A 20,918-nucleotide genomic window follows, 5' to 3' on the forward strand; every position below is an offset into this window, starting at 1 on the left:
ATTATTTCTTACTCATCCAACTGACTATACCTCCAAATAGGTTAAACACATACCCACTTGTAGATCTTCTCTGATCCATCTCCAGCCTAGTCTGCATCAACAAAGCCATGAATATCCAAAACTCTTTTTAATCCTGGTCTTTCTTGGTAGCACAAACCATAATCACTAGTGCCACGCAAATACTTGAAAACCCGCTTCACTGCTGTCCAATGCTCCTTCCCTGGTTTTGACATAAACCTGCTCAATACTCCTACTACATGTGCAATGTCTGGTCTAGTATAGACCATCACATACATTAGGCTACTGGTTGCACTTGCATATGGAACACGGGACATATCCTCTTCCTCTTCTTATGTCTTAGGAGATTGTTCAACAGATAACTTTACACCTACAGGAATAGGAAGCTTCACCGGTTTACTATCCTGCATATTAAACCTCTGCAATATTGTCTCAACACACTTCCTCTGGTTTAACTAGAGCTTTCACTTTGCCCACTATCTTTTAATTTCCATGCCCAAAATATAGTTTTCAACACCAATATCTTTCATGTCGAATTTGGAGGACAATTGGGTCTTCAAATCCTAGATAATTTCTTTGTCATTTCCAACCAGCAACATGTCATCCACATACAAGACCCATTAAATAACATGGTCACCAATTAATTTAAAATACACACAGTGATCTACTTTGCTTTTGGTGAAGCCAATTCCCCGTATAGATGTATCAAATTTCTGATACCACATCCTTGGTGACTGTTTTAACCCATACATAGACTTCTTTAACTTGGATATCAGTTCTTTCTTACCCTTCACCACAAAGCGTTCAGGTTTCTTCATGTAGATCTCCTCTTCCAGATCCCCGTGAAGAAATGTTGTCTTCACATCCATCTGAACTACCTCAAAATCAAAAGCAGCAACAATAGATAAAAGTAATCTCATAGAAGCTACCTTGGCAATAGGAGAAAAAATATCACCAAAATCAATTACCAACACCTGGGAATAACCTTTTTCTACCAACCGAGCTTTCTATTTCTCCACAAAGGCATCCCCTTGAAGCCAAAACAACTCTCATACCAAATGTAGGTTTTAACCCGGTACATAATTACCTGCATACGAATTCTAAAACACAAAAAATAAGAAATGTGAGAGCATAACACATAAAACACATATACACAGAGATTTTCCCCTGGATCCCAAAACCAGGACTACCAGCTTGATTTTTCATTATGTTCCTTTCAATGTTACAAGACATATTTATACATGTCGAAGCATTCAATACTATGGACCGAAATCCATCGTGTCCAAAAACATGTGCGAACACCATACACAAAACCATTGGCAGGTCCACCGAGTTTTCCACCAAAGCCTTAAATTCTTTAAACCTGTCAAAGACTTCAGATTTCTTCGTAAGGAAATATATCCATGTATTCCTTGAGAAGTCATCTATAAATGATACATAGTACATAGACTTACCTAGTGATGGAACCTTCACAGGTTCAAACACATCACTGTGCACAAGCTCTAATATCTAGTTCGCCCTCTTACCACCAGAGGGGAAACTCAATCGATTATGCTTCCCATATACACATTTTTCTTAGAAATCAAAATCGAGAGAGCTATTACTCATATCTTCTACCATAACTTTACCACAAAGTATTCGAAGGCCCTTCTCTCTAATATGTCCAAACATTTGATGCCACAACATGGACTTCTCTCCATAGACCACCAGATTTTTTGCTCAACTTTCAGGAACCACAAAACTGTTGCACCCATCAACAACATTGCTACCTTGTAGCTTTTACAGAGTTCCAATCCAAACTCCCCGCATTAATACCAGTGCTCCCCGAACCATCTTATAGGTATCCTTATCAAACACTATCTTTACACCTGCATCATCCCACTTACTTGTAGAAATCAGATTTCTGCCCAATCTAGGAATATGCAGAACACTCGGAAGTTTTCTAACCCTTCCACCTTGCAACTTCAACTTTACTTCTCCGTGACCAACGATTCTAGCCTTCCTGTCATCCCCCAAGAAGACATCACCACCATATATTTCTCATACTCACAGAACCACACTCTATGGGGAGTGAAGTGAAAGGATGCACCTGATTCAATCAACCATGCCTCATGATCTACATGTGTACTTGAAGAAGCCAAGTACAGATCCCCACCTTCATATGAGGTGGCTTTTGCTTATGTAGAAGGAGAATCATCAGATCCCTTTCCTTTGTCAGGGGATTTAGATTTACAGTCCCTTTTGTAGTGCCCTTCCTTTCCTGATTTCCAACACACCACATTTACAAGTTTTCTTGGAGATTTAGATCTCCCACTTGATGACTTATTTTTGTTTATGTTCTGGGACCGTCCTCGTATAGACAAGGAATCACCATTCTTGCTATCCATATTTTTTCATCTCATCTCATCTGTTAGCAAGGATGAGACTATTTCATCAAACTGCAAGGCAGTTGCATTGCTACCTATTGCAATAACTAGACTATCCCACGACTTTGGTAGAGAAAACAACAAACTGATGCACTTATCTTCATCTGAAATTTTAATATCAACAGATAATAACTGAATTACCACAATATTAAATGTGTTCAGATGCTCTGTCACCGACTCTCCATCTTTCATCCTCAAGTTATATAGCTTTTTGCGTAGGAACAATTTATTCACCAGAGACTTAGATTGGTATAAATTCCCTAACTTACCCCACAAAACCTTCGCCATAGCTTCCCCTAATACATTCAACAATACTGAATTTGAGACACACAATCGTATCGTGCTCTTTGCCTTTCGATCCAACTTTTTCCATTCATCATCAGACACTCCCATTGGTTTAGTACCTGGATCTACCACGATCCACTGATCGTTATCCACCAATAGATCCTCCATCTTGAGTTTCCATAACTCAAAACTTTGACCATTAAATTTCTCGACTCTATCTTTCCACTGCTTGCCATCTTCTTTCACCACAAGAATCGATCCCGCAGATCTCCCACTGAACAGGGTCTACCACAGGCCTGAGAAAAACCTCTCAGCAACAAAGGCATCCCCTTGAAGCCAAAACAACTCTCATACCAAATGTAGGTTTTAACCCGGTACATAATTACTTGCATACGAATTCTAAAACACAAAAAATAAGAAATGTGAGAGCATAACACATAAAACACATATACACAGAGATTTTCCCCTGGATCCCAAAACCAGGACTACCAGCTTGATTTTTCATTATGTTCCTTTCAATGTTACAAGACATATTTATACATGTCGAAGCATTCAATACTATGGACCGAAATCCATCGTGTCCAAAAACATGTGCGAACACCATACACAAAACCATTGGCAGGTCCACCCGACCTAATATAGGGTCTAAAAAAATTTCCCTGGGTCGTTGCCTCAGACCTTGTAGAGGGGGGTTACCCACCCCACTCAAACACCTCGGATAGAGGGGCCTGTCGACCCCCTTGTGACCACCCCACTGTGTAATTGGCACAACGAAGGGGGGTTTCCACCTCCCCTCTAACTCCCCGGTTAACTACGTGGGCTAGTCGTGGAAAGAATATAACACAACCCAACAAATGAGTAAGAAAAGATGATTCCATTGAGGCTTGAAGATCTCCAAGGTGACTCGAATTCAGTTGTATTGGACTGAATTCATGTAAGAGCATTGACCCCAAGTGTGTAAAGTGGTCTTGGATCACTGAGTCATCCATTTATGCAACTGCAAAACTTTTGGAGGTTATTCCATGCACCCGCATTTATCGAAGAAATAAACACTCGACCTTAATTGTTTTTCCATTAAAAAATTTGTACCTTAGGGAAACTTTAATTTTTTAAACTTTATAATGTATTCAGATGCAAAATGTCCACCAGTACATTCTGTTGCACACTTTTAGTGTCTTCTAGATTGTACTGATAAGTGTACGATTTTTTGGTGTTAACAGTTGCACCCTGATGTATGAGGTTAGGAGGAACCGTATAGCCAAAATGCATCACATTTTGTTTTTTGATGGAGAGTTTGATCGAATTTTTGAGAGAGAAGATATAGGTTGTTGTGGAGATGTGTAGAGAAAAACCCCTTGACTGAGTATCAATGGTAATCATGCTTTGGTGAAAACCTACAATAGAAAATGTGTGTATATGAGGTGGGCATGTCCCATTCTCGTTATGATGGCTAATTGGACTTGATTACAATCCAGAAAAGGACCAATTGTCGTCTAGTCAACATTGTGGTTGTTGACATGCTGATATTTGAATATGGTCATTGTTTACACCCTCAAGGGAGTTTTATGGTCCAATAGGTGTAATTTGGTTCCCTTATGCATAGCCAAGGTGAAGCATTGTTGACTGGGTGTTGTGCTTGCATAGGTCTTTGGGTGTGGGTACATACCCCATATCATAATGTAAGCATTGTTGAATTAGGTGCTTAGTGATGCGGGGATCTTTGACTAAATGGATGGACTTCAACAGTAATTAATTACGACAACACCTTAACATGAATGCTTGTGTTGGTGTCGAATGTCAAGGGCAACAATGACATGAGTTGGAAATAATAGTTCCCATTGTGCCACCTAGGGATATCCCCTTTGATGGGGGGGGGGTGTATCCAAGGTACTCCCTATTTCTTGGAATACATTTGTTGAAGTTGATAGGAAAAGGGGTGTTAACCACCCGACATGGTGAGTCAGGAAATCAATGTGAGGTATGTACATGTTGTAATAAATTGCGTTAGATAGGTATTATAACAGGGGTTGTGGATATAGGAGAATATGGATAGCTATCTCGAGGTTGGAGCTTGATGTGCAATGGTGATGGTCAAAACATGTTTATTGATGGTGATGGTCCTAAAGTCAATGGGATTTCCAGGATGGGTGTGAGCGAGTTTTGAAAGGCATGCAAAAATGTAAGGTGTTTTGGTGGTGAGATGTAAGTTGTGACTAAAGGTGACTATAGACTGCTGCTAGACGCAGTTAATGAATTGTAAACACAAAACGTGGATGAGAGAAATTTTTTTTTTTGAAAAAATATTTGTACACTTATGAAAAGATTATAAGGGTGGTTTAGATGTACAACCATGGATATGGGTGCCCCATGATGATGGTAACCTGCATATAGGTGTGCTATATCAGATGAGGGCTGGGGCCCCATTGGGTGTTCTTCATGTTGGGTTGGTGAGGCAGGTGATGTGACACAAATGGGCTATCCAATATGAATGAATGACAGGCCAAATGTAGGACGCATGGGAACATCTGTTTAGTACTCGTGATGGCCCAGGATAAGGGATGTATGCTAAATGGGTGTAGAAAAATGCAGCTAAACTTCAAGATATGTATGTGAGATGGTTCCTAGGCTGGAGTGGTGGTGTCATGGCTCCTTTTAGTGAACAGGGGTCTACAAAGATGAAGGGAGCCATGAAGGGGGTTCTATCGACCAACGTGAATGTTTATCATATGCAAGGGGAGATGGTGATAAACATGGTTGAGATGATGGACTATTGTGCATTTTGGAGAAATGATTTAAGGATATGAAATTTTTTTAGAAAGCCTATCACGCTGAGTGGAGAATGATACTTGCTTTGTTGTTTGCTTGATAGGTCACTGGTTGAAGTGGATCATGTGTGATGTTCCTGCAATGGATACAACCAATACCACAAGTGAAAGATTTATTCAAGATATACATGTATAGTGAATGATATAGATTTAGAGAGATGGAGAATCACCTAACATGAGTTCTTGAGTGTGCGAGAGGCCAAAAAATGTTTCTTGGTGTTTACTGGAATGGAGGATTCCATGATGAAGATGGCATGGTACTCTGAATCTCTTCCGGTTTTGCCAATGGATGTCCCGGGCTTCTATAATGGACCCCAAGAGATCGAGAAAAGGGTGATAGATAGGGAGAAGGGGCCCAAATATCATTCATTTGTATTGCTAAGCTGTGGAGTTCATAGAGCATCGTTGGAGCTTTTCTTGTCGTTGCGATCATCTTGAGTACCCGAGATTCATGTAGAGAGATCAAGGTAAGAGCTTGTGCCCTAGCCTTTATGAATTTGGTAGTTTCCAGGTTAGGTAGGGCATATATGGGTCCCTTTTACGACCTTCTAGGGTCAACCTAGCATGGTCGCATGGGTGACTCATTAGGAGTCACGTGTTTTCTGCGAAAGCATTGGTGTTTTTTACAGCGACCTCGCGTAAATTACCTACTCAAACACACACATCATGCGTCTAAAAGAGGTAATGTCACGTCAAACCCCTATAGAGTTCGTTGTGGCTTACTTGGTGGTTTGTGAACTGGGCACGCGCCTGTTTTGTAAACATGGGCCTGCACCGTGGTCCTCTTTTGGAAACAAGCACGTGCACCATGCACTTGTTTTGGAAATAAGCGTGCATGGGGAAAAATTATTGATTTTTGCCCCTCTTTATCTTTTGACAACCTAGGGGGCTTTATTTTCTGACTTATGGTATCCAGGGTGGCAGGATGATCTCACGGAAGAGAGATAGGGTGAGGCTCTGGACCGTTGTGGCACAAGATCCTATAGCGAGTCAACTGTTAGTTCAGTGGGGGCTTCTGAAGTTTCTTTAGAATGTCGTAATGAGGTGGCAGGACTGGTTCCTATGGTTTTTAGTGCAATTCTGGGACCCAGACCACTAGATGATGGTCAGATGATTCTCTGACCTACTGATATTGTTTCATACTGATATCTATTTCATCCCAAGTTTGATGCCTCTAGGGGAGGTGAATCCTTATTCGTTGTCAGTAGGGCATGTGGATATTAGACACTCGGCTGAGCCAAAAGGGGAGTGTCATTGTGGTCTAGATCCCTATAATGAGGGTTAGATTAGTATTGCAGTAGTCTTGGATTTAGCTGAGTGAACAACACTAGCTATGATCGTTAGACTGGTGGGGTTAGTGTCTCCCCACTGGTGTTCAGGGCCCCACATAGGAGTGTTACAACAACCACAAGTGCGACACTTTTCTGATTGGGCCTGATTACTACATCAGGGGATGTTGTCGCTCCTCACACTGGTGTGGTGTGGGACCTTATGGAGCTTCTGTTATGGGAGTGTGCTCTACAACATAATTTATGTGCGGGTGGTTATGCTTCGCCCAATTCTTGTCGTACCGCCGAGTCATGCTAGGGATCTGCGCATGCGCCACTAGGGAGGGGCAATGCCGAGAGTTGGTGGAAGAGTGGTGGGGCGCTATTGGAGCGCCATGGTAGATGATTGGTTTAAATCCAATCCTCATCTAATTTTGGAGTTTCCATATCATGGGGTAGACTTCAAAGGAGATTCGGATATGGAGCATCCTTAGGGTGCTACTTGGGGACCAACAAGTATATATATATATATATATATATATATATATATATATATATATATATATTTATTTTTATGTTTATTTTTATTTTTTTCTGCATTTGTATACATATGTGTGCTTTCATGTATTTATTTTTGGTTTTATATTTATGATGATGTTTACACTATCCTTTGTTTACTTGCATATGTAGGCCCACGGGGGCATACACTGGCCTATTTGATAGGCCATGATCTGAGGCACTTAGGTGTTGCAAGGGTTTCCCCTATTCCACAAGCACAGAGGGTAGCGAGGCCAACGACTGTTCCTAAGAGCAGTGCAACTATGGAGGGATAACGACAAATGAGGATGCAACTAAATTTCTCGCATGTGTTGAGGATGCAGAGGTGCAATTATCAGCTGCTCAGGTGGAGTTACGTGGTTACCATGATACCTGGGGGTGGATTGAGTCCCTGACTAGAGAAATGTCTGTCGATGGATGGGTTGGCTCAACGGATATCATTTTTGAGACGATGACTTTAGTTGGGGCACCGACCATGTTTGTGCTGTACTACTATGGTGATGGCTACGATTGGCTGTATTTGGGCTCCAAATGTAAATATTAGGCTGTGTGAACCCTAAAAAGACTTCATGATTTTTTGCTTTTTTATGAGATGAATTATGTACCAAGGCAAGCACCCATTTATGAGGATGTTCCCCTATATTTTTGTTGACTTATTCTTCCTGTTCGTGGGCCAAAGATTTTTTGTACCCATATAAACTTTTATGTATATACGAGATCATTTATGGCGACTCTCATGATGTGTTATATGCGCCTATACTTTTGGTGTATTTCTACATTTTTTGGTTTAAGATGTATCTGATGTTGATGTTTTATGTATCTTGATGGTTATATATATGGGATGCATGCCATTCTAGGATTTGATTAACGATGCGATCAACTATATGATTTTGATGTCTTGATATATATGTAAATGTGATTTGATCAAAATATCTAGCTAATGTTTGTGCATGTAAATATAGTCGAAAAATACATGGATCACATGTTTGAAAGGTCATTTTCAACTGTGATACTACTAGCTGGTAATTAAGGAATACATGCAAGTAACAGATACCTAGGTGGTGGGCATTGGCCAAGAGGCTTATGATGGTGTCGTATTTTGCTTGATTGTGGGTGGCTGACACAATACAAAGTCCATTAAAGTGATGAGGTGTCTGGTCAGGAGAGTATATGGCCCAGGTTGTAGCAATGAGATTTTGCAACCATCAAGATGTACCGTCAGTGAATCCGTTATGATAAGTTGGAAAAAGATCCATTTGTTTAGAGAATGTTTTTTAGAGTGAATCTATGATGAGAAGATCATCATAAAAAATAATTCATGGTACATACATGTCTACTCTAGCATTTTATGTGTGATGTTTTGAGGTAGAGACCATTGACGAGATATTGTAGGCAAGTCCCATCGGGCCCTGATTGTATGTATTCCCCCTTGAGGAGGTAATACTTGATGATGTATGGGCCCTTCCAAAGGGTTTCAAACTTTCCAGGTCCTACTTCTTGCTAGGTGACATTGTAGCAGAGCACTAACTCCCCTTTAATGAATATCCACGGAGTGATGTGGCAATCGAAGGAGGCCTTGACCCTCTTTTTGTGGGCTTCATTATTCTAAAGGGATTCTCGTTGACATTCATCGATGAGGTATAGCTATACCAACCTTTTTTCTAGAGGTTTGGTGTTAGCTACAAGCTCAATGACCGAGTGCAAAGTGGGGATCTCACACTAGATGGAAAGTACTACTTCTATACCATATACAAGTTGGAAGGGTGTAAACCTTGTGGATGCTTTGACCGTTGTGCAGTATACCCATAGGTAGAGAACACCATGTGGTGATAATTGGATTTGTGAGATTTCACCATGCACTGTAACATGATTTCAAGGATTTTGTTGATGACTTCTAGCTACCCATTGGACTCGGGGTAGTATGGTGATGAAAACTTGTGAGAGAAACCAAGATGTTGGGATAGATCTTGAAAGATTTGATTTTTGAAATGTTTACCATGATTCAACACCAATTCCTTGGGAACACCAAACTGCGTTATGACATGGTTGAAGAAAAATCGTGCAGCGGTTTTGGTAGTGTTATTATATGTGGGCATTTCTTCTGCCAATTTGGTAAAATAGTCCACAACGACTAAAATTTATTTGTGGTTACCAGATAATGGGGTATTACAGGTCATGAAGTCATTTCCCCATTATAGAAGGGGCCAATGACTATGATTGGATATAAGGGAGCAGGTGGTGCTCACATATTTTGAGTGTATCGTTGGCATTGCCCACATCGTTTGACTGCTTGTATGTAATCATAGAATCGGGTGGGCCAAAAATAATCAGCGTGAAGGATTTTTTGGTTAGTGGCCATCTCTAATAGATGGCTGTCACATGCCCCATTTTGAAAGTCATTTAAGGCTTGCTCATCTTGTTGGTGATCGAGGCATTAACGTAGGATGGTGTCGATGCCTTTTCGATAGAGGACATCCCTTAATAGGAGGTAGTGGGGGGCATGCTGGTGTATGCATCTCCGATCGTCACGCGTAAGTTGAGGTTTAAACTTTTGAGTTCATAAAAAGCGGAGGATATCACCATACTAGGGGTCATTTGTGAACATTAAAAATAGATGTCTGTCGGGGAGGGCCTCGTTAATGGGAGAGCCTCGAGTCTCTGTTGGGAGGTCCATGATGAATTCAACAAGAATGAGTGCTTTTTTTTCTTATGGGGATGTTAAACCGAAGGTCAAACTCTTGTAGGATAACCATCCAGCTAGCATATTTGTGGGTCATCATATGGCGAGTGAGAAGGTACCTCATGGGGTTGATGGTTGCTATCACAGTCGTGGTTCGAAGGATGATATAGTGTTGAAGTTTTTGTACATAATTTATGAGGCCTAAGGTCGTTTTTTCTTTAGGTTCATACTTCAATGCAAGTCCATATAAGTTATTGCTAACATAATAAATTACATGCTCCTTATTGTCTGGTCCATCTTCGACTAATACCCTAGAAATGACTACTTTTGATGCATACAGGTATAGTTTATAGTATTTGTTGTGATAAGGGGCACTAATCAAAGGCACTTGAGATAATACATCTTTCAAAGCCTCAAATGATTTTTTGGCTTGATCATCCTATTGGAAGGGGATGTCTTGACAAAGGAGGCATAGGAAACCTTGCGCGTAAGTGGCATAATCAGGTATAAAGAAACATAAGAAGTTGGCCTTACCCTGCAAGCTTTGTAATTTATTTAAGGTTTTTGGTGGAGGTACCTCTTTAGTGGCTTGGACCTTAAGGGGGGTCCACTCTAATCCATTGATGGAAAATGATGAAACCCATAAGTCTTCCAACATTGATAGAAAATACACACTTGAAGGGGTTCAAGCGTAGGTTATACTATCAATATCTCTAAAACACTAGGCAAAGGTCCTCTAAATGGTTGACACATTTTTTGGAATGCACTGTGAGATCATCTAGATATGCAAGGATGAGATGAACTAAGTCATGGAAGATATAGTTCATGGCCCGCTGGAAAGTGGTGCCAGCATTTGTAAGACCAAAAGGCATGACTTGGTATGAAAATTTCCCCCAAGGGGTGGTGAATGCCATTTTGTACTGATCTGTGTGACAAATTTGAATTTGGTTGTACCCAGAGAACCCATCCATGAATGATAAGGCCTCATGATTGGTGAAAGAATTGATGAGTTGATCGATGAATTATGTTGGGTAATTATCTTTAAGACATGCTTTGTTTAGATCCCTAAAATTAGTACAAACATGAATGGTGCCCTATTTATTCATGATGGGTATAGGGGTGGAAACCTAAGATGTGTAATCAATTGGGTAGATAAATCCAGCTTTGTGAAGTTTATAAATTTCTTGTTTAATTATTTCTCCCTTAGATGGATGCAACTAACGTTGTTTTTGTCAGATGGGGTGGGAGTCTGACCATGTGTCAATGTGATGTTCCACTATGGTGGGACTAAGCCTCAACATTTCAGAGTAGTCCCACACAAAAATATCTCTATATTATTGGAATAGGGATGTATATGAAATTTTTTATTCGAGGGAGCACACTGCCCCCAAGGATATCTCTTCAATTTTTCTACGTTTGTTTGAAATATTGGACATGCTCCCTTCCTCTTATGCATCAGGTGCATGGATGAGGTTTTTGAACCAATCTACTTTTCCTAATGGGAGAAAGTATTTTGATTCAATGTTGGCATTATGAATTAGGTGCTGTCCTTGATGGAAATCTACTGATGAGTTGTCCATGATGACAACCTATATGATGAATGGAATCTTATTTGATGAATTGTCTCTTGATGAAAGTCTACTTGTTAAAGGTATAAACATGATGTGTTTATAGATGTGACAAAGTGCTTTGAAAAAAGCATGGTAGTTCAGAGGCAGAGGAATGATAAAGTTGGAAGTTCAAGAAGTATATGTGGGTTCTGTTAAGCCAAGTTGTGTATACAAACGAGTTTGGTAAAGAAAAGAAGCGTATGGTTTTTGCACCATGGTATTCTAAATACTAGGGCTCCTCACCATGGTATTGGCCGGTAGTAATGAGTGTGACAACAAATATTGATCCCGTCAAAGATTACCACCGTCACTTGTGTAGTTTTGACCCGTGGTATTGGATAAGGGCTAAACTATATAAAGAGGTGAAGATAAAAGTGCTAAGTGTGCAAGTAAAAGGATTTTTTTATGGATACTTCAATCTGAAGTATATTTGCATTGTAAGGGCCACAAATGTCACATAGGTCTGAAATAATTATACACCGATGAATACAATGATGGATCAGGATCATGAGACCTGAAATGACTTTTCATTGTATGATCTGCTCAAGAATTGACTAGATGTAAGTATTGACACATGTTTTTATCTCTGAATATTATGATCAGAGTCTTTCCGAAGTTCTGAAGAGCTGCACAATTTTAGGTAAAAATTTGCAGATCTATACGGTGGTTGGTCTCTGGAAAAGCGCGTATACTCGCGGGTTCACTTCTTCAAAGTAACATATACAAATTAAGGGTTTTTGTTCATAAATGACTAATCAACCTGATCAATGTTGCTTCTTCTCTATTGTCTGTAAATGATGTCCTCATGATTGATCTGGGTTAAGTGATAATGTATGAAGTAGAAATGATTGAATGATGAAGTTGAATGTGGTTATGGATTGATTGAAGAATGTTAAGATTACTTGTTGATTATGATTGAAGATCAGAGACAATTCTGTGATTGGTTCAGAGTGTTGCAGTAGATATGAGTATGATTCAATGTTCTTTTTTACAATTATATTGGTCAAGTTTTCAGTTTTTAGTATATTAAAATATATACGTGGGTTTCTCTCTAGAAAAGCACGTATACAAACGGGTTTCCTTAAGAGAAGTAGTCTATACATTTTGACAATTGAATGATCAGGGTTGCAGTTGATACTGTGTGTTGTTGTAGTATTCTGAGTTAAATTCCATGTATTGGTTACAATGATCTGACCATTCGAGTTGATTGGTTGAATTTTGATTAAGTATCAATTGATTGGGTTTGAATGATTTGTTGATTTTGTGTATCAAATATTGATGATTATATTATAGTGATGATTGAGCATAAGTGTTGACATTGGATCCAATGTGAAAATTTATGAAACGTGGTCCATGGATGTTGCTGAGGGTTGGAGCCTTCAGTGAGGAAGTAGAAGCTTCCTACCAATAGTAGCTGGTGATCAAATCAGGGGGTTAGAGCTCCCTTCAAGTAGGAGCTGGTGAACGAGTGAAGGTTGTATCCTTCAGTAGGTGTGTGTCTGCATACTGGTATGAGTCTGTACTAGTACAAGAATGTAAGAAGTTTTGATATTAATAAGTTTTGAAGACTGAGACGACAATAACGGTGGTTTTCTCCCATATTAGGTTTCCACCTTAAATCCTGGTGTTCATGTATGTTACTTATGTGTGATATTTTATTCTATTACTACTGCACCGTTTTACTTCTTATCAAATACCTAATAAATCTCTTACCTTTTGATTCAAGCTTAACAAATAAAGAATTAGTTGTTTTACAAGTTTCCTGAGCATACCCTAGTTTATTTTACAACAGTCGCATATATATGCTAGTTGGGTTCAATCAAGTCACATATACATTTTAGGAAACAAAATTATTATTGTGATTTTTTTTTATAAATAATGATTAACCCCCACTCTCAGTTTTTTTTCTAACAATTGGTATCAGAGAAGGTCCTTCAAAATAAGCTTGATTGCTTGAAGGAATATCTCCCAAGATGAGAAATTAAGACTGATCGACATCTATCAGACCACCACTCATCAACGAAAATAATTTTATATATTGGAAGACAAGGACCAGATCCTATCTTCAGTCTCTTGGAGCAGATGTTTTGGAAATTGCAGAAGGACATTACCAGTATATAGCTGTAGTTCTCATAGATGCAGCAGAAAAGAAGATGTATGAAACCAATGCCAAAGTTGTCAATGCATTATTGGGAAGTCTGATAGAATAAAAAATTTTCGAAGTTATGTAACTAAACACAACAAAAGAAATATGGGACAGAAAAATTCAAATCTATGAAGGTGCTACCAGGGTAAAAAGTGATAAACTCCAAACTCTCAGAATTCATAGTGACGAAAGTATTGCTAGTTTCTTTCTACGTATAGATGAGATTTTAAATCACATGAAAAGTATGGGTGAATAAATAAAGGACACTACTTTAGTAGAGAAAATCTAAAGATCTCTAACTCGTAAATTTGAGTCAAAAGTGTTTTCCATTGAAGACAAGCAAGATCTGTAGTCTCTTGCTATTGTTCAAATTCATGTGATCCTGACTTCTTTTGAAATGAGGAAAGCAGGTCCCTCATAAGTCAGAGGATCCACATTTAAAGCATCTGCAAAAGGAAAAGAAAAGAAATAACACAAGGAATTAGAATACATATCAGAAGAAGATGACGTGAACTTTGTAAAGAAACTGCAACTGGGCACCAAAAGGCTCAGATATAAGCTTCGCTTCAAATGTTTTTCTTGTGGTAGAGTTGGTCATTATGCTGCTAAATGTCCTCATAAAGATAACAATGAAAAAGGGAAGGATACTACAAAAAGTATTAGGAGACGGTTTGATAGTAGAAAAATTTATTATACTCATGAAGATAGTGAAGATGGTGAATCTGATCAAGATCTTAAATTACTCATGGTTTTCGAGAAAAACACTAATGAGTCTAATGATAAATTTGTCAATGCATTAGAAAAAGAACATTTCTTTGAAGAAATTACTCAACTCAAAATTTTCTTGGAAGAAAAAAAAGTAGCCATAGATACTTTGAAGCATCAACTCATAGAAAAGGAAAACCATAATGAGAAGTTAGAATGTGAAGTAGTAAGTGCAAGAAAGGAAGTTCAGAAAATAAAAACTTTGAATCTTATATTTGCTAAAGGATCTGAAACCTTAGATGAAATTATCAAGGTACAATTCTCTCCTCTTATGAAGACAGGTCTTGGATACACCAGTCAACAAAGCTTCACTCATCAACAAAATAATAAAGGCATTCCACAAGGAAATCATGTTCACTCTAATCCAAGGATGAACAATAACAGAAGCACCAGTCAAAACGTAAACAGCACCACAAGATTCTATGATCACAGAAATTTCTTCTTTAATGGACAATGTTTCTCATGTCATAATTTTGGTCATAAGGCTACTCGATGTGTTGCATACAAAAATATCATGACTAGAGAAGAAAGAAAACAAAGGAATGAGACAGGAGTCAAGAAGAACTCTTATAATATCTTCTCACCACTTATAGATGAAATTGAATGCTCATTTTATAATAACTTTGGACATGAAGAATATGAATGTAGGATTAAATTATACCCAACATCTTAAAATGAGAAAATATCAACAAATTCTAAGGTATGGAAAAGGAAAGAGTTACAATTTGAAAGCTATGGCATAACATTGTTTGCAGAAGGACAAGAAAATCAATGGTACATTGATAGAAGATGCTCAAAACACATGACAGATGATAAAGATAAACTTATTTCATATAATGCTTTAGAGAAAGAAAAGAATGTCACTTTTGCAAATGACTCACCTGCTATCATTAAGGGTAAAGGTTATGTTTTTCTAAAAGAAAAAGTTAAATATGGCAATGTTATGTATGTTGATGGATTAAAGAATAAGTTGTTGAGTATTAGCCAAATGTGTGGTCAAGGAAATGAGGTGTTTTTCCGATCACAAGAATGGGTGGTTCATGAAATTGACACAATAAAGACTATAATAAAATGAATAAGAACCCCGTGCAATCTATATATATTGAAAGGTGGCCAAGAGAAATGTTACCTAGGCAAGGCATAAGAAAACTAGTTATGGCACAGAAGGTTGGGACTTCTATTACGCAGTATTTTGTCAAACCTCCTGCACTTCCCTCTGACATACCCCGAAGTGCCCAAAACATGACCATTATACAATATACTCATCCATGTATACAACTCAGATCCCTCGTAAGACTTATTGGAAAATGCCTTGAGCTTTCCCTAAAGAAATAACTCTCAAAACCTTAAAATGAGAGTCATCGCTCTTATGAGGCTTAAAACAACGATGGGTTCATGTTGTACTATACTTTACCAATGATGGGATCTCTCTCTTCCCTTGCATACCCATGATGATCCAAAAAAGGGTAATTTTCCCAAAGAGGATGATAAGCTTCGTGATCTAGAAGCTTCTAGAGTGGCAAGCTGGATGTTGTTTTGGATAGATGAGGTTGAATCCTCTTAACTTGACCTCTTTGTCTTATCCCTATGAGCTACCTCCTTGAGATGAGGGCCTAATCTTGTCTTTGGAGAGGTCCTAACTCCCTTTCCCAGCCTATAAATTCATCCTCTCCCATTCCCAAATGGTTGGTCTATATCTATTTGCACCATTATGCTAAGCTTGTGCCTAGAGGCTATTCATTTGACTTGTAGAAGGAGTGCTTGGAGAGTTCATTGCTTGGACTTGGATTACCACTCAAGGAGAGCCTTTCAACATTAAGGCTTTGGTTGTAAGATTCCCTTTATTTCCTAATAATATACAACTGCTGGTTCATCTTCCCAAAATATATATGTCCATGTATTATTTAGCTTGACATTACTTGATTAGTTAAGTAGGTTTTTATTGGATTTTCTATTGGTTTTGGCATGATTTGCTGTTTCTTGATCACTTGTGCAAGTGCATAAACACTGAGAGAAGAAGGAAGAATCTCGTGACACAAGCATTTTAGAGTCCTCAACAAAGGAAATCAAAATAACATTACAACGAGGTAGGCCATCTCTTTCGTTCTTCTTTTCAATTGTAACCTAGGAAGATGGCTAGTTGATTGTCACTTTAGTTGCTAGACCCACTCATTTGGCTAGAGGGATCGTCTCTGTCCACAGAGAGGATTAACCTTGTAAACAGAATGGAAACTTTGTTGGGGAGCCTATGATCCTTTCCTTCTATTTCTTGACCTTGTCTCTGGAGAAGTTTGATCAAACATTCATTCTTGGACTTCATTGCTTATCTGTAATCAATCTCACTTTCTGGTAAATGCTTGAAGGTTGTTGATTTGAGCTTTTCTTGAAGATTATTTTTTTTTATTTGTTTTTCTTGCCCATCGCATTTTTGGCCCTGACAATCGCGATGATATCACAGATTTGTTGACTATAGTAGCGATGATCACTACTTTTCTCTTAACAGGTGCGATGGTAATAGAAAAAGAAATTTAGGATTTGTCTTCTTTCTTTTTAGTTCTTTTTTCTTCTCCCAGTGATTTACCAGTGTGATCTTAGTTGAATCTTTTATTGTCTAATTGCAATCGCCTCTTAAATTGGTTTAAGTGTGTTTGAAATTTGATTAGCCTTTTAGGGTTCTAGGTCTTCTAGGTCATCATTCATCCACTCATTGATCTTCTCATTAGAGCTCAATTATCTGTGTTAATGAGTCTTTTGTGTGTTTGGGTGTCCTTTGCAAATAAATTTTGGTTCTTGTGCCTTGAGTTATTTTCATTGGTGTCAGATTGAGTATATATTGTGAAAGTTGCTTAAGTTTGTTTGAAAAATAATAGATTACAAATTGATTGTCTCATTTGAATTGAAAGGAGGTGTTTGCTTTGAGTTTGTGTTTCGAAAAGCGAAAGAGAAAGTATTTGTCTTTTCATAGTTTTCGAAGCATTTTTGTTGCATTTCAATCATTAATGTGAAACAGATTTTCATGTTTGTTGGCTTGCTTGCATTCTCTTTTACTTTTTGCATTAGATTACATTGATTGCACTAGAGTGAAAAGAAAAAAATAATCATTATATCTTAAGGTAGTTTTACTTTAAGGTTTGTTTTGGCATTGCATTTGCTTATTGTTATCGGGAAATCTAGTGTCCACTCGGATCTGCTAGTCCCACTAAGACTGGTAGCTATCTTAGAAACAAACAAACTAAAACCACTTTCGTTTTCCTTTATGAAAAGTAGATAAGATTGGAATGAAGGACACCAACCTCAGTCGTGCGCTTGGTTCCTCTCCTTTCTGACAGATCCTTGCCGCTTCTCCTTCGTCTACCCGGCTTCAAAGAGCACCTATGGGATCAAAGTAGCATAATACTATCGAAGAACAAAGATATATAATCATAAACAATATAGGACCAGATATATATTGACCACAAAAATGCATATATCATCAAACATACAAGAATGTGGAGGAAAACTTGAGTAGCTTTATTAATAATGAAGAATAGGAAAGAGGATTACAACCAATTGTTCTGACCCAACGTCATCCTCCAGCATGAAAGCCCTTCTTTCACCTCATGAAAAGCTTAGATCACCCAACACTATGATATTCCAACAAGAAACCAACAACACTTCCTTACAAGATACAAAATTCCAGCCTCTGGATCTCTGGGATGAGGGATCCATATATAGATGATTCTGGGGGGGTGAGTCAGCTTTTGGGATTCTGAGTAGTGTTCTCTCTCTGATAGTTCTTGATTCCACTTGGAGATTGATGATCTCTTACTCATCCCTGGGCGAATTTAGAGAGGCAAGTGTCACAGGAGAAGTTTCTGGAAGATTCCATGATCATCCACCTTGCAAAATGCCTCTGCCATTTGTCCAGTCTCGCCCGTCGCACCCCATAGAAGGGATTTTTAGTATGCATCGCACCTCCCGTGTGCTTTAGGTGGGATGCATCACACTTTGACCATGGAGTAGGTGAGATGGTCCAGTTTTGACCAGTTCTGAGCAGTTTTTCATGGAGAACTTCTGGGAGATGATGAAATCAGTTGACCTTGTTATTTTAGGGTATGGAACAACACTTTTAGGGACTTAGGAGCCCTTGGTTTATGGACATGTTTGATTGGGGTTGTAGTGCCCAAAAATGTCTATAACAGTTGCCCCCTAAAGCATGAGGTCGTTAATCTTTGATGTCGGGTGAAATGATTTATCATGAGGATCTGAAGTTTTTCGAGCTGGAAGGCGACCTGTAATAAGATACAATACAATACATTACCTTCATAATATTTTTCATGATCTAGCTAAGGCGGGCATTCCCATGCTTAGCTTTATAAATTCATTTTCATGTACATAAGACAGACAACCGTCTATGTGGGAGACTGATGATTCTAATAGAGTCATCATCCTTTGATTTGGATGATCATTTGTGCAGCAACAATGTACATTTAATGTCTTTATTTTCCTGAATATATCGCAGGCCGGATGGATAAAACTAGATCCGGGGTCTTAAAACTTGTTCAATCTTCACGCAGAGTACAAGTCGATCCATGTGAAAGATGTTCTGGGGTCGAACATGGAAAGACATCGCCTGATTACCAGCCAATGATATAAGCTGTTAACAGGCGCGAGAGGAATCACCGATAATGATGATGACCCTCAAGGTACTACAGTACAATTCGTGTGGTGTGAATATGTTAGGATATTCCGACACATAGGAAATAGTTAAGTTCAACTTGGTCTAGTATAGAGTTAGGTATAGAGTTAGGTAAAGTGTGTTTCTTTACCATTGTACATTTTGTAACTTACAATCCGATGGCCACGATATGTAGTGATCCGATGGTTCACTCTCTCCTCGGTATTACCGACACTTGATCCGTGGCTTGACACCCAATTGGTCCATGAGTTCTATTTAAAGCACATGGAGGGTCATTGTTCGCGTAATCCGTCTATGAGAGAAATATTATGTAAATTTTCATTCTTTGATTAATAAATTGCCTGAAGTGGCCACGTTGGCTCAAGCCGTGGACTGTTTCCCTCTTTGAGGGTTTTAACCACGTCAAAAATACTGGTGTATTGATTTGAGATCTGGTTGTGAGCGGTGTCCTTTTGGTGTTCTTTTGAGGAACTTACCCTGTAAATTCCCACATGGTATCGGAGCTATTTGAGGGCCGCGTCCGTTGGTGATCCAAATCTGAAGTCGGTAGAACTGCATCCGACTGCCGTTTCCTAGATCTGTTGTTTCTGACTGCTTTCGGGCCGAGAGGACTGCTTTGTTGTGTTCGGAGCATCTGTTCCAGTGAGGAACCCCTTTCGTTTCACGCGAAAGGTTTCCGGTAGCCCTAGCTGCGTCATTTTTAAGATCTGGAGGTATACAGTCTTTATTTGCAGTTTACTGTTATTTTCTCTCTGCTTATTTCGGTTTCAATTTATTTACCTTTTTTTTTAACCGGATCTATACCTTTCATTTCTGTGTATGCTCTTTGCCCTGCGACTCTGTGCGATCTGGGCAAATCAGAAACAGAAAGGAAGGATTTTTCTCATGCGTATGCTCTTTTCCTTGCACCTTAGTGTGATCTTGGAAAATCAGAAACATTGAGAAAAATATTTAGTTTTTTGGCTAAAGCTAACTTTGAGCCGCAAGGTTCAACTTTTGAAAATATTTAGTTTTTTTGGGTAAAGCTAACTTCGAGCCGTAAGGTTCGTTTTTCTTTGCATATTCGTGTTGGGCTTTGTGTTTTTGTTTTGTAGGAAAAAAGAGCTTTCTCAAGGCAAGCACGCAACCCAAGGCCCCCCCCCTCTCTCTCTCTCTCTCTCTCAAATTTTTTGTATAGCTCAATTGGTTCAAAGCTATTTTAAGAGAGTAGAGGTCTTGGGATCAAATCTCCATTTTGTGGGGGCGTTTTTTTTCATTCCCGCACATTCGCGCACTTTGCCGGCAACTTCAACAATTTTTTTTCAAAAAGCCATAACTTCTTCATCCGGAAGCCTTTTTCAGAGCCGTTTTTTTTAAAACAACCTAATTTTTCGAGATCTATCCATTGGAACACTTACTTTCAGCATGTTCAGCTTCAGTTTTTTTTAAAAATGGAAAGTCCATGCCAAGTCATTCTTGACAGCACTAACTACTTCCAATGGATATCCTACATGGAAGATTTACTTAGAAGTAAGGTCTCTACAGAATAGCCACAGGCCAAGAGAAGAAACCAAAAGATGAAGACAAGGCTGCAAAATGGGAAAATAGACAAGATCAAGCATGTGGTTTGATAGGGATGTCTATTTCTCCTGATCTTAGATTCCATATTGCAGAACTTGA

This window comes from Pinus tabuliformis, chromosome 8 (assembly GCF_031772625.1).
Source record: "Pinus tabuliformis cultivar Carrire ecotype Pingquan chromosome 8, CPIR1, whole genome shotgun sequence".
Lineage (NCBI taxonomy): Eukaryota > Viridiplantae > Streptophyta > Pinopsida > Pinales > Pinaceae > Pinus > Pinus tabuliformis.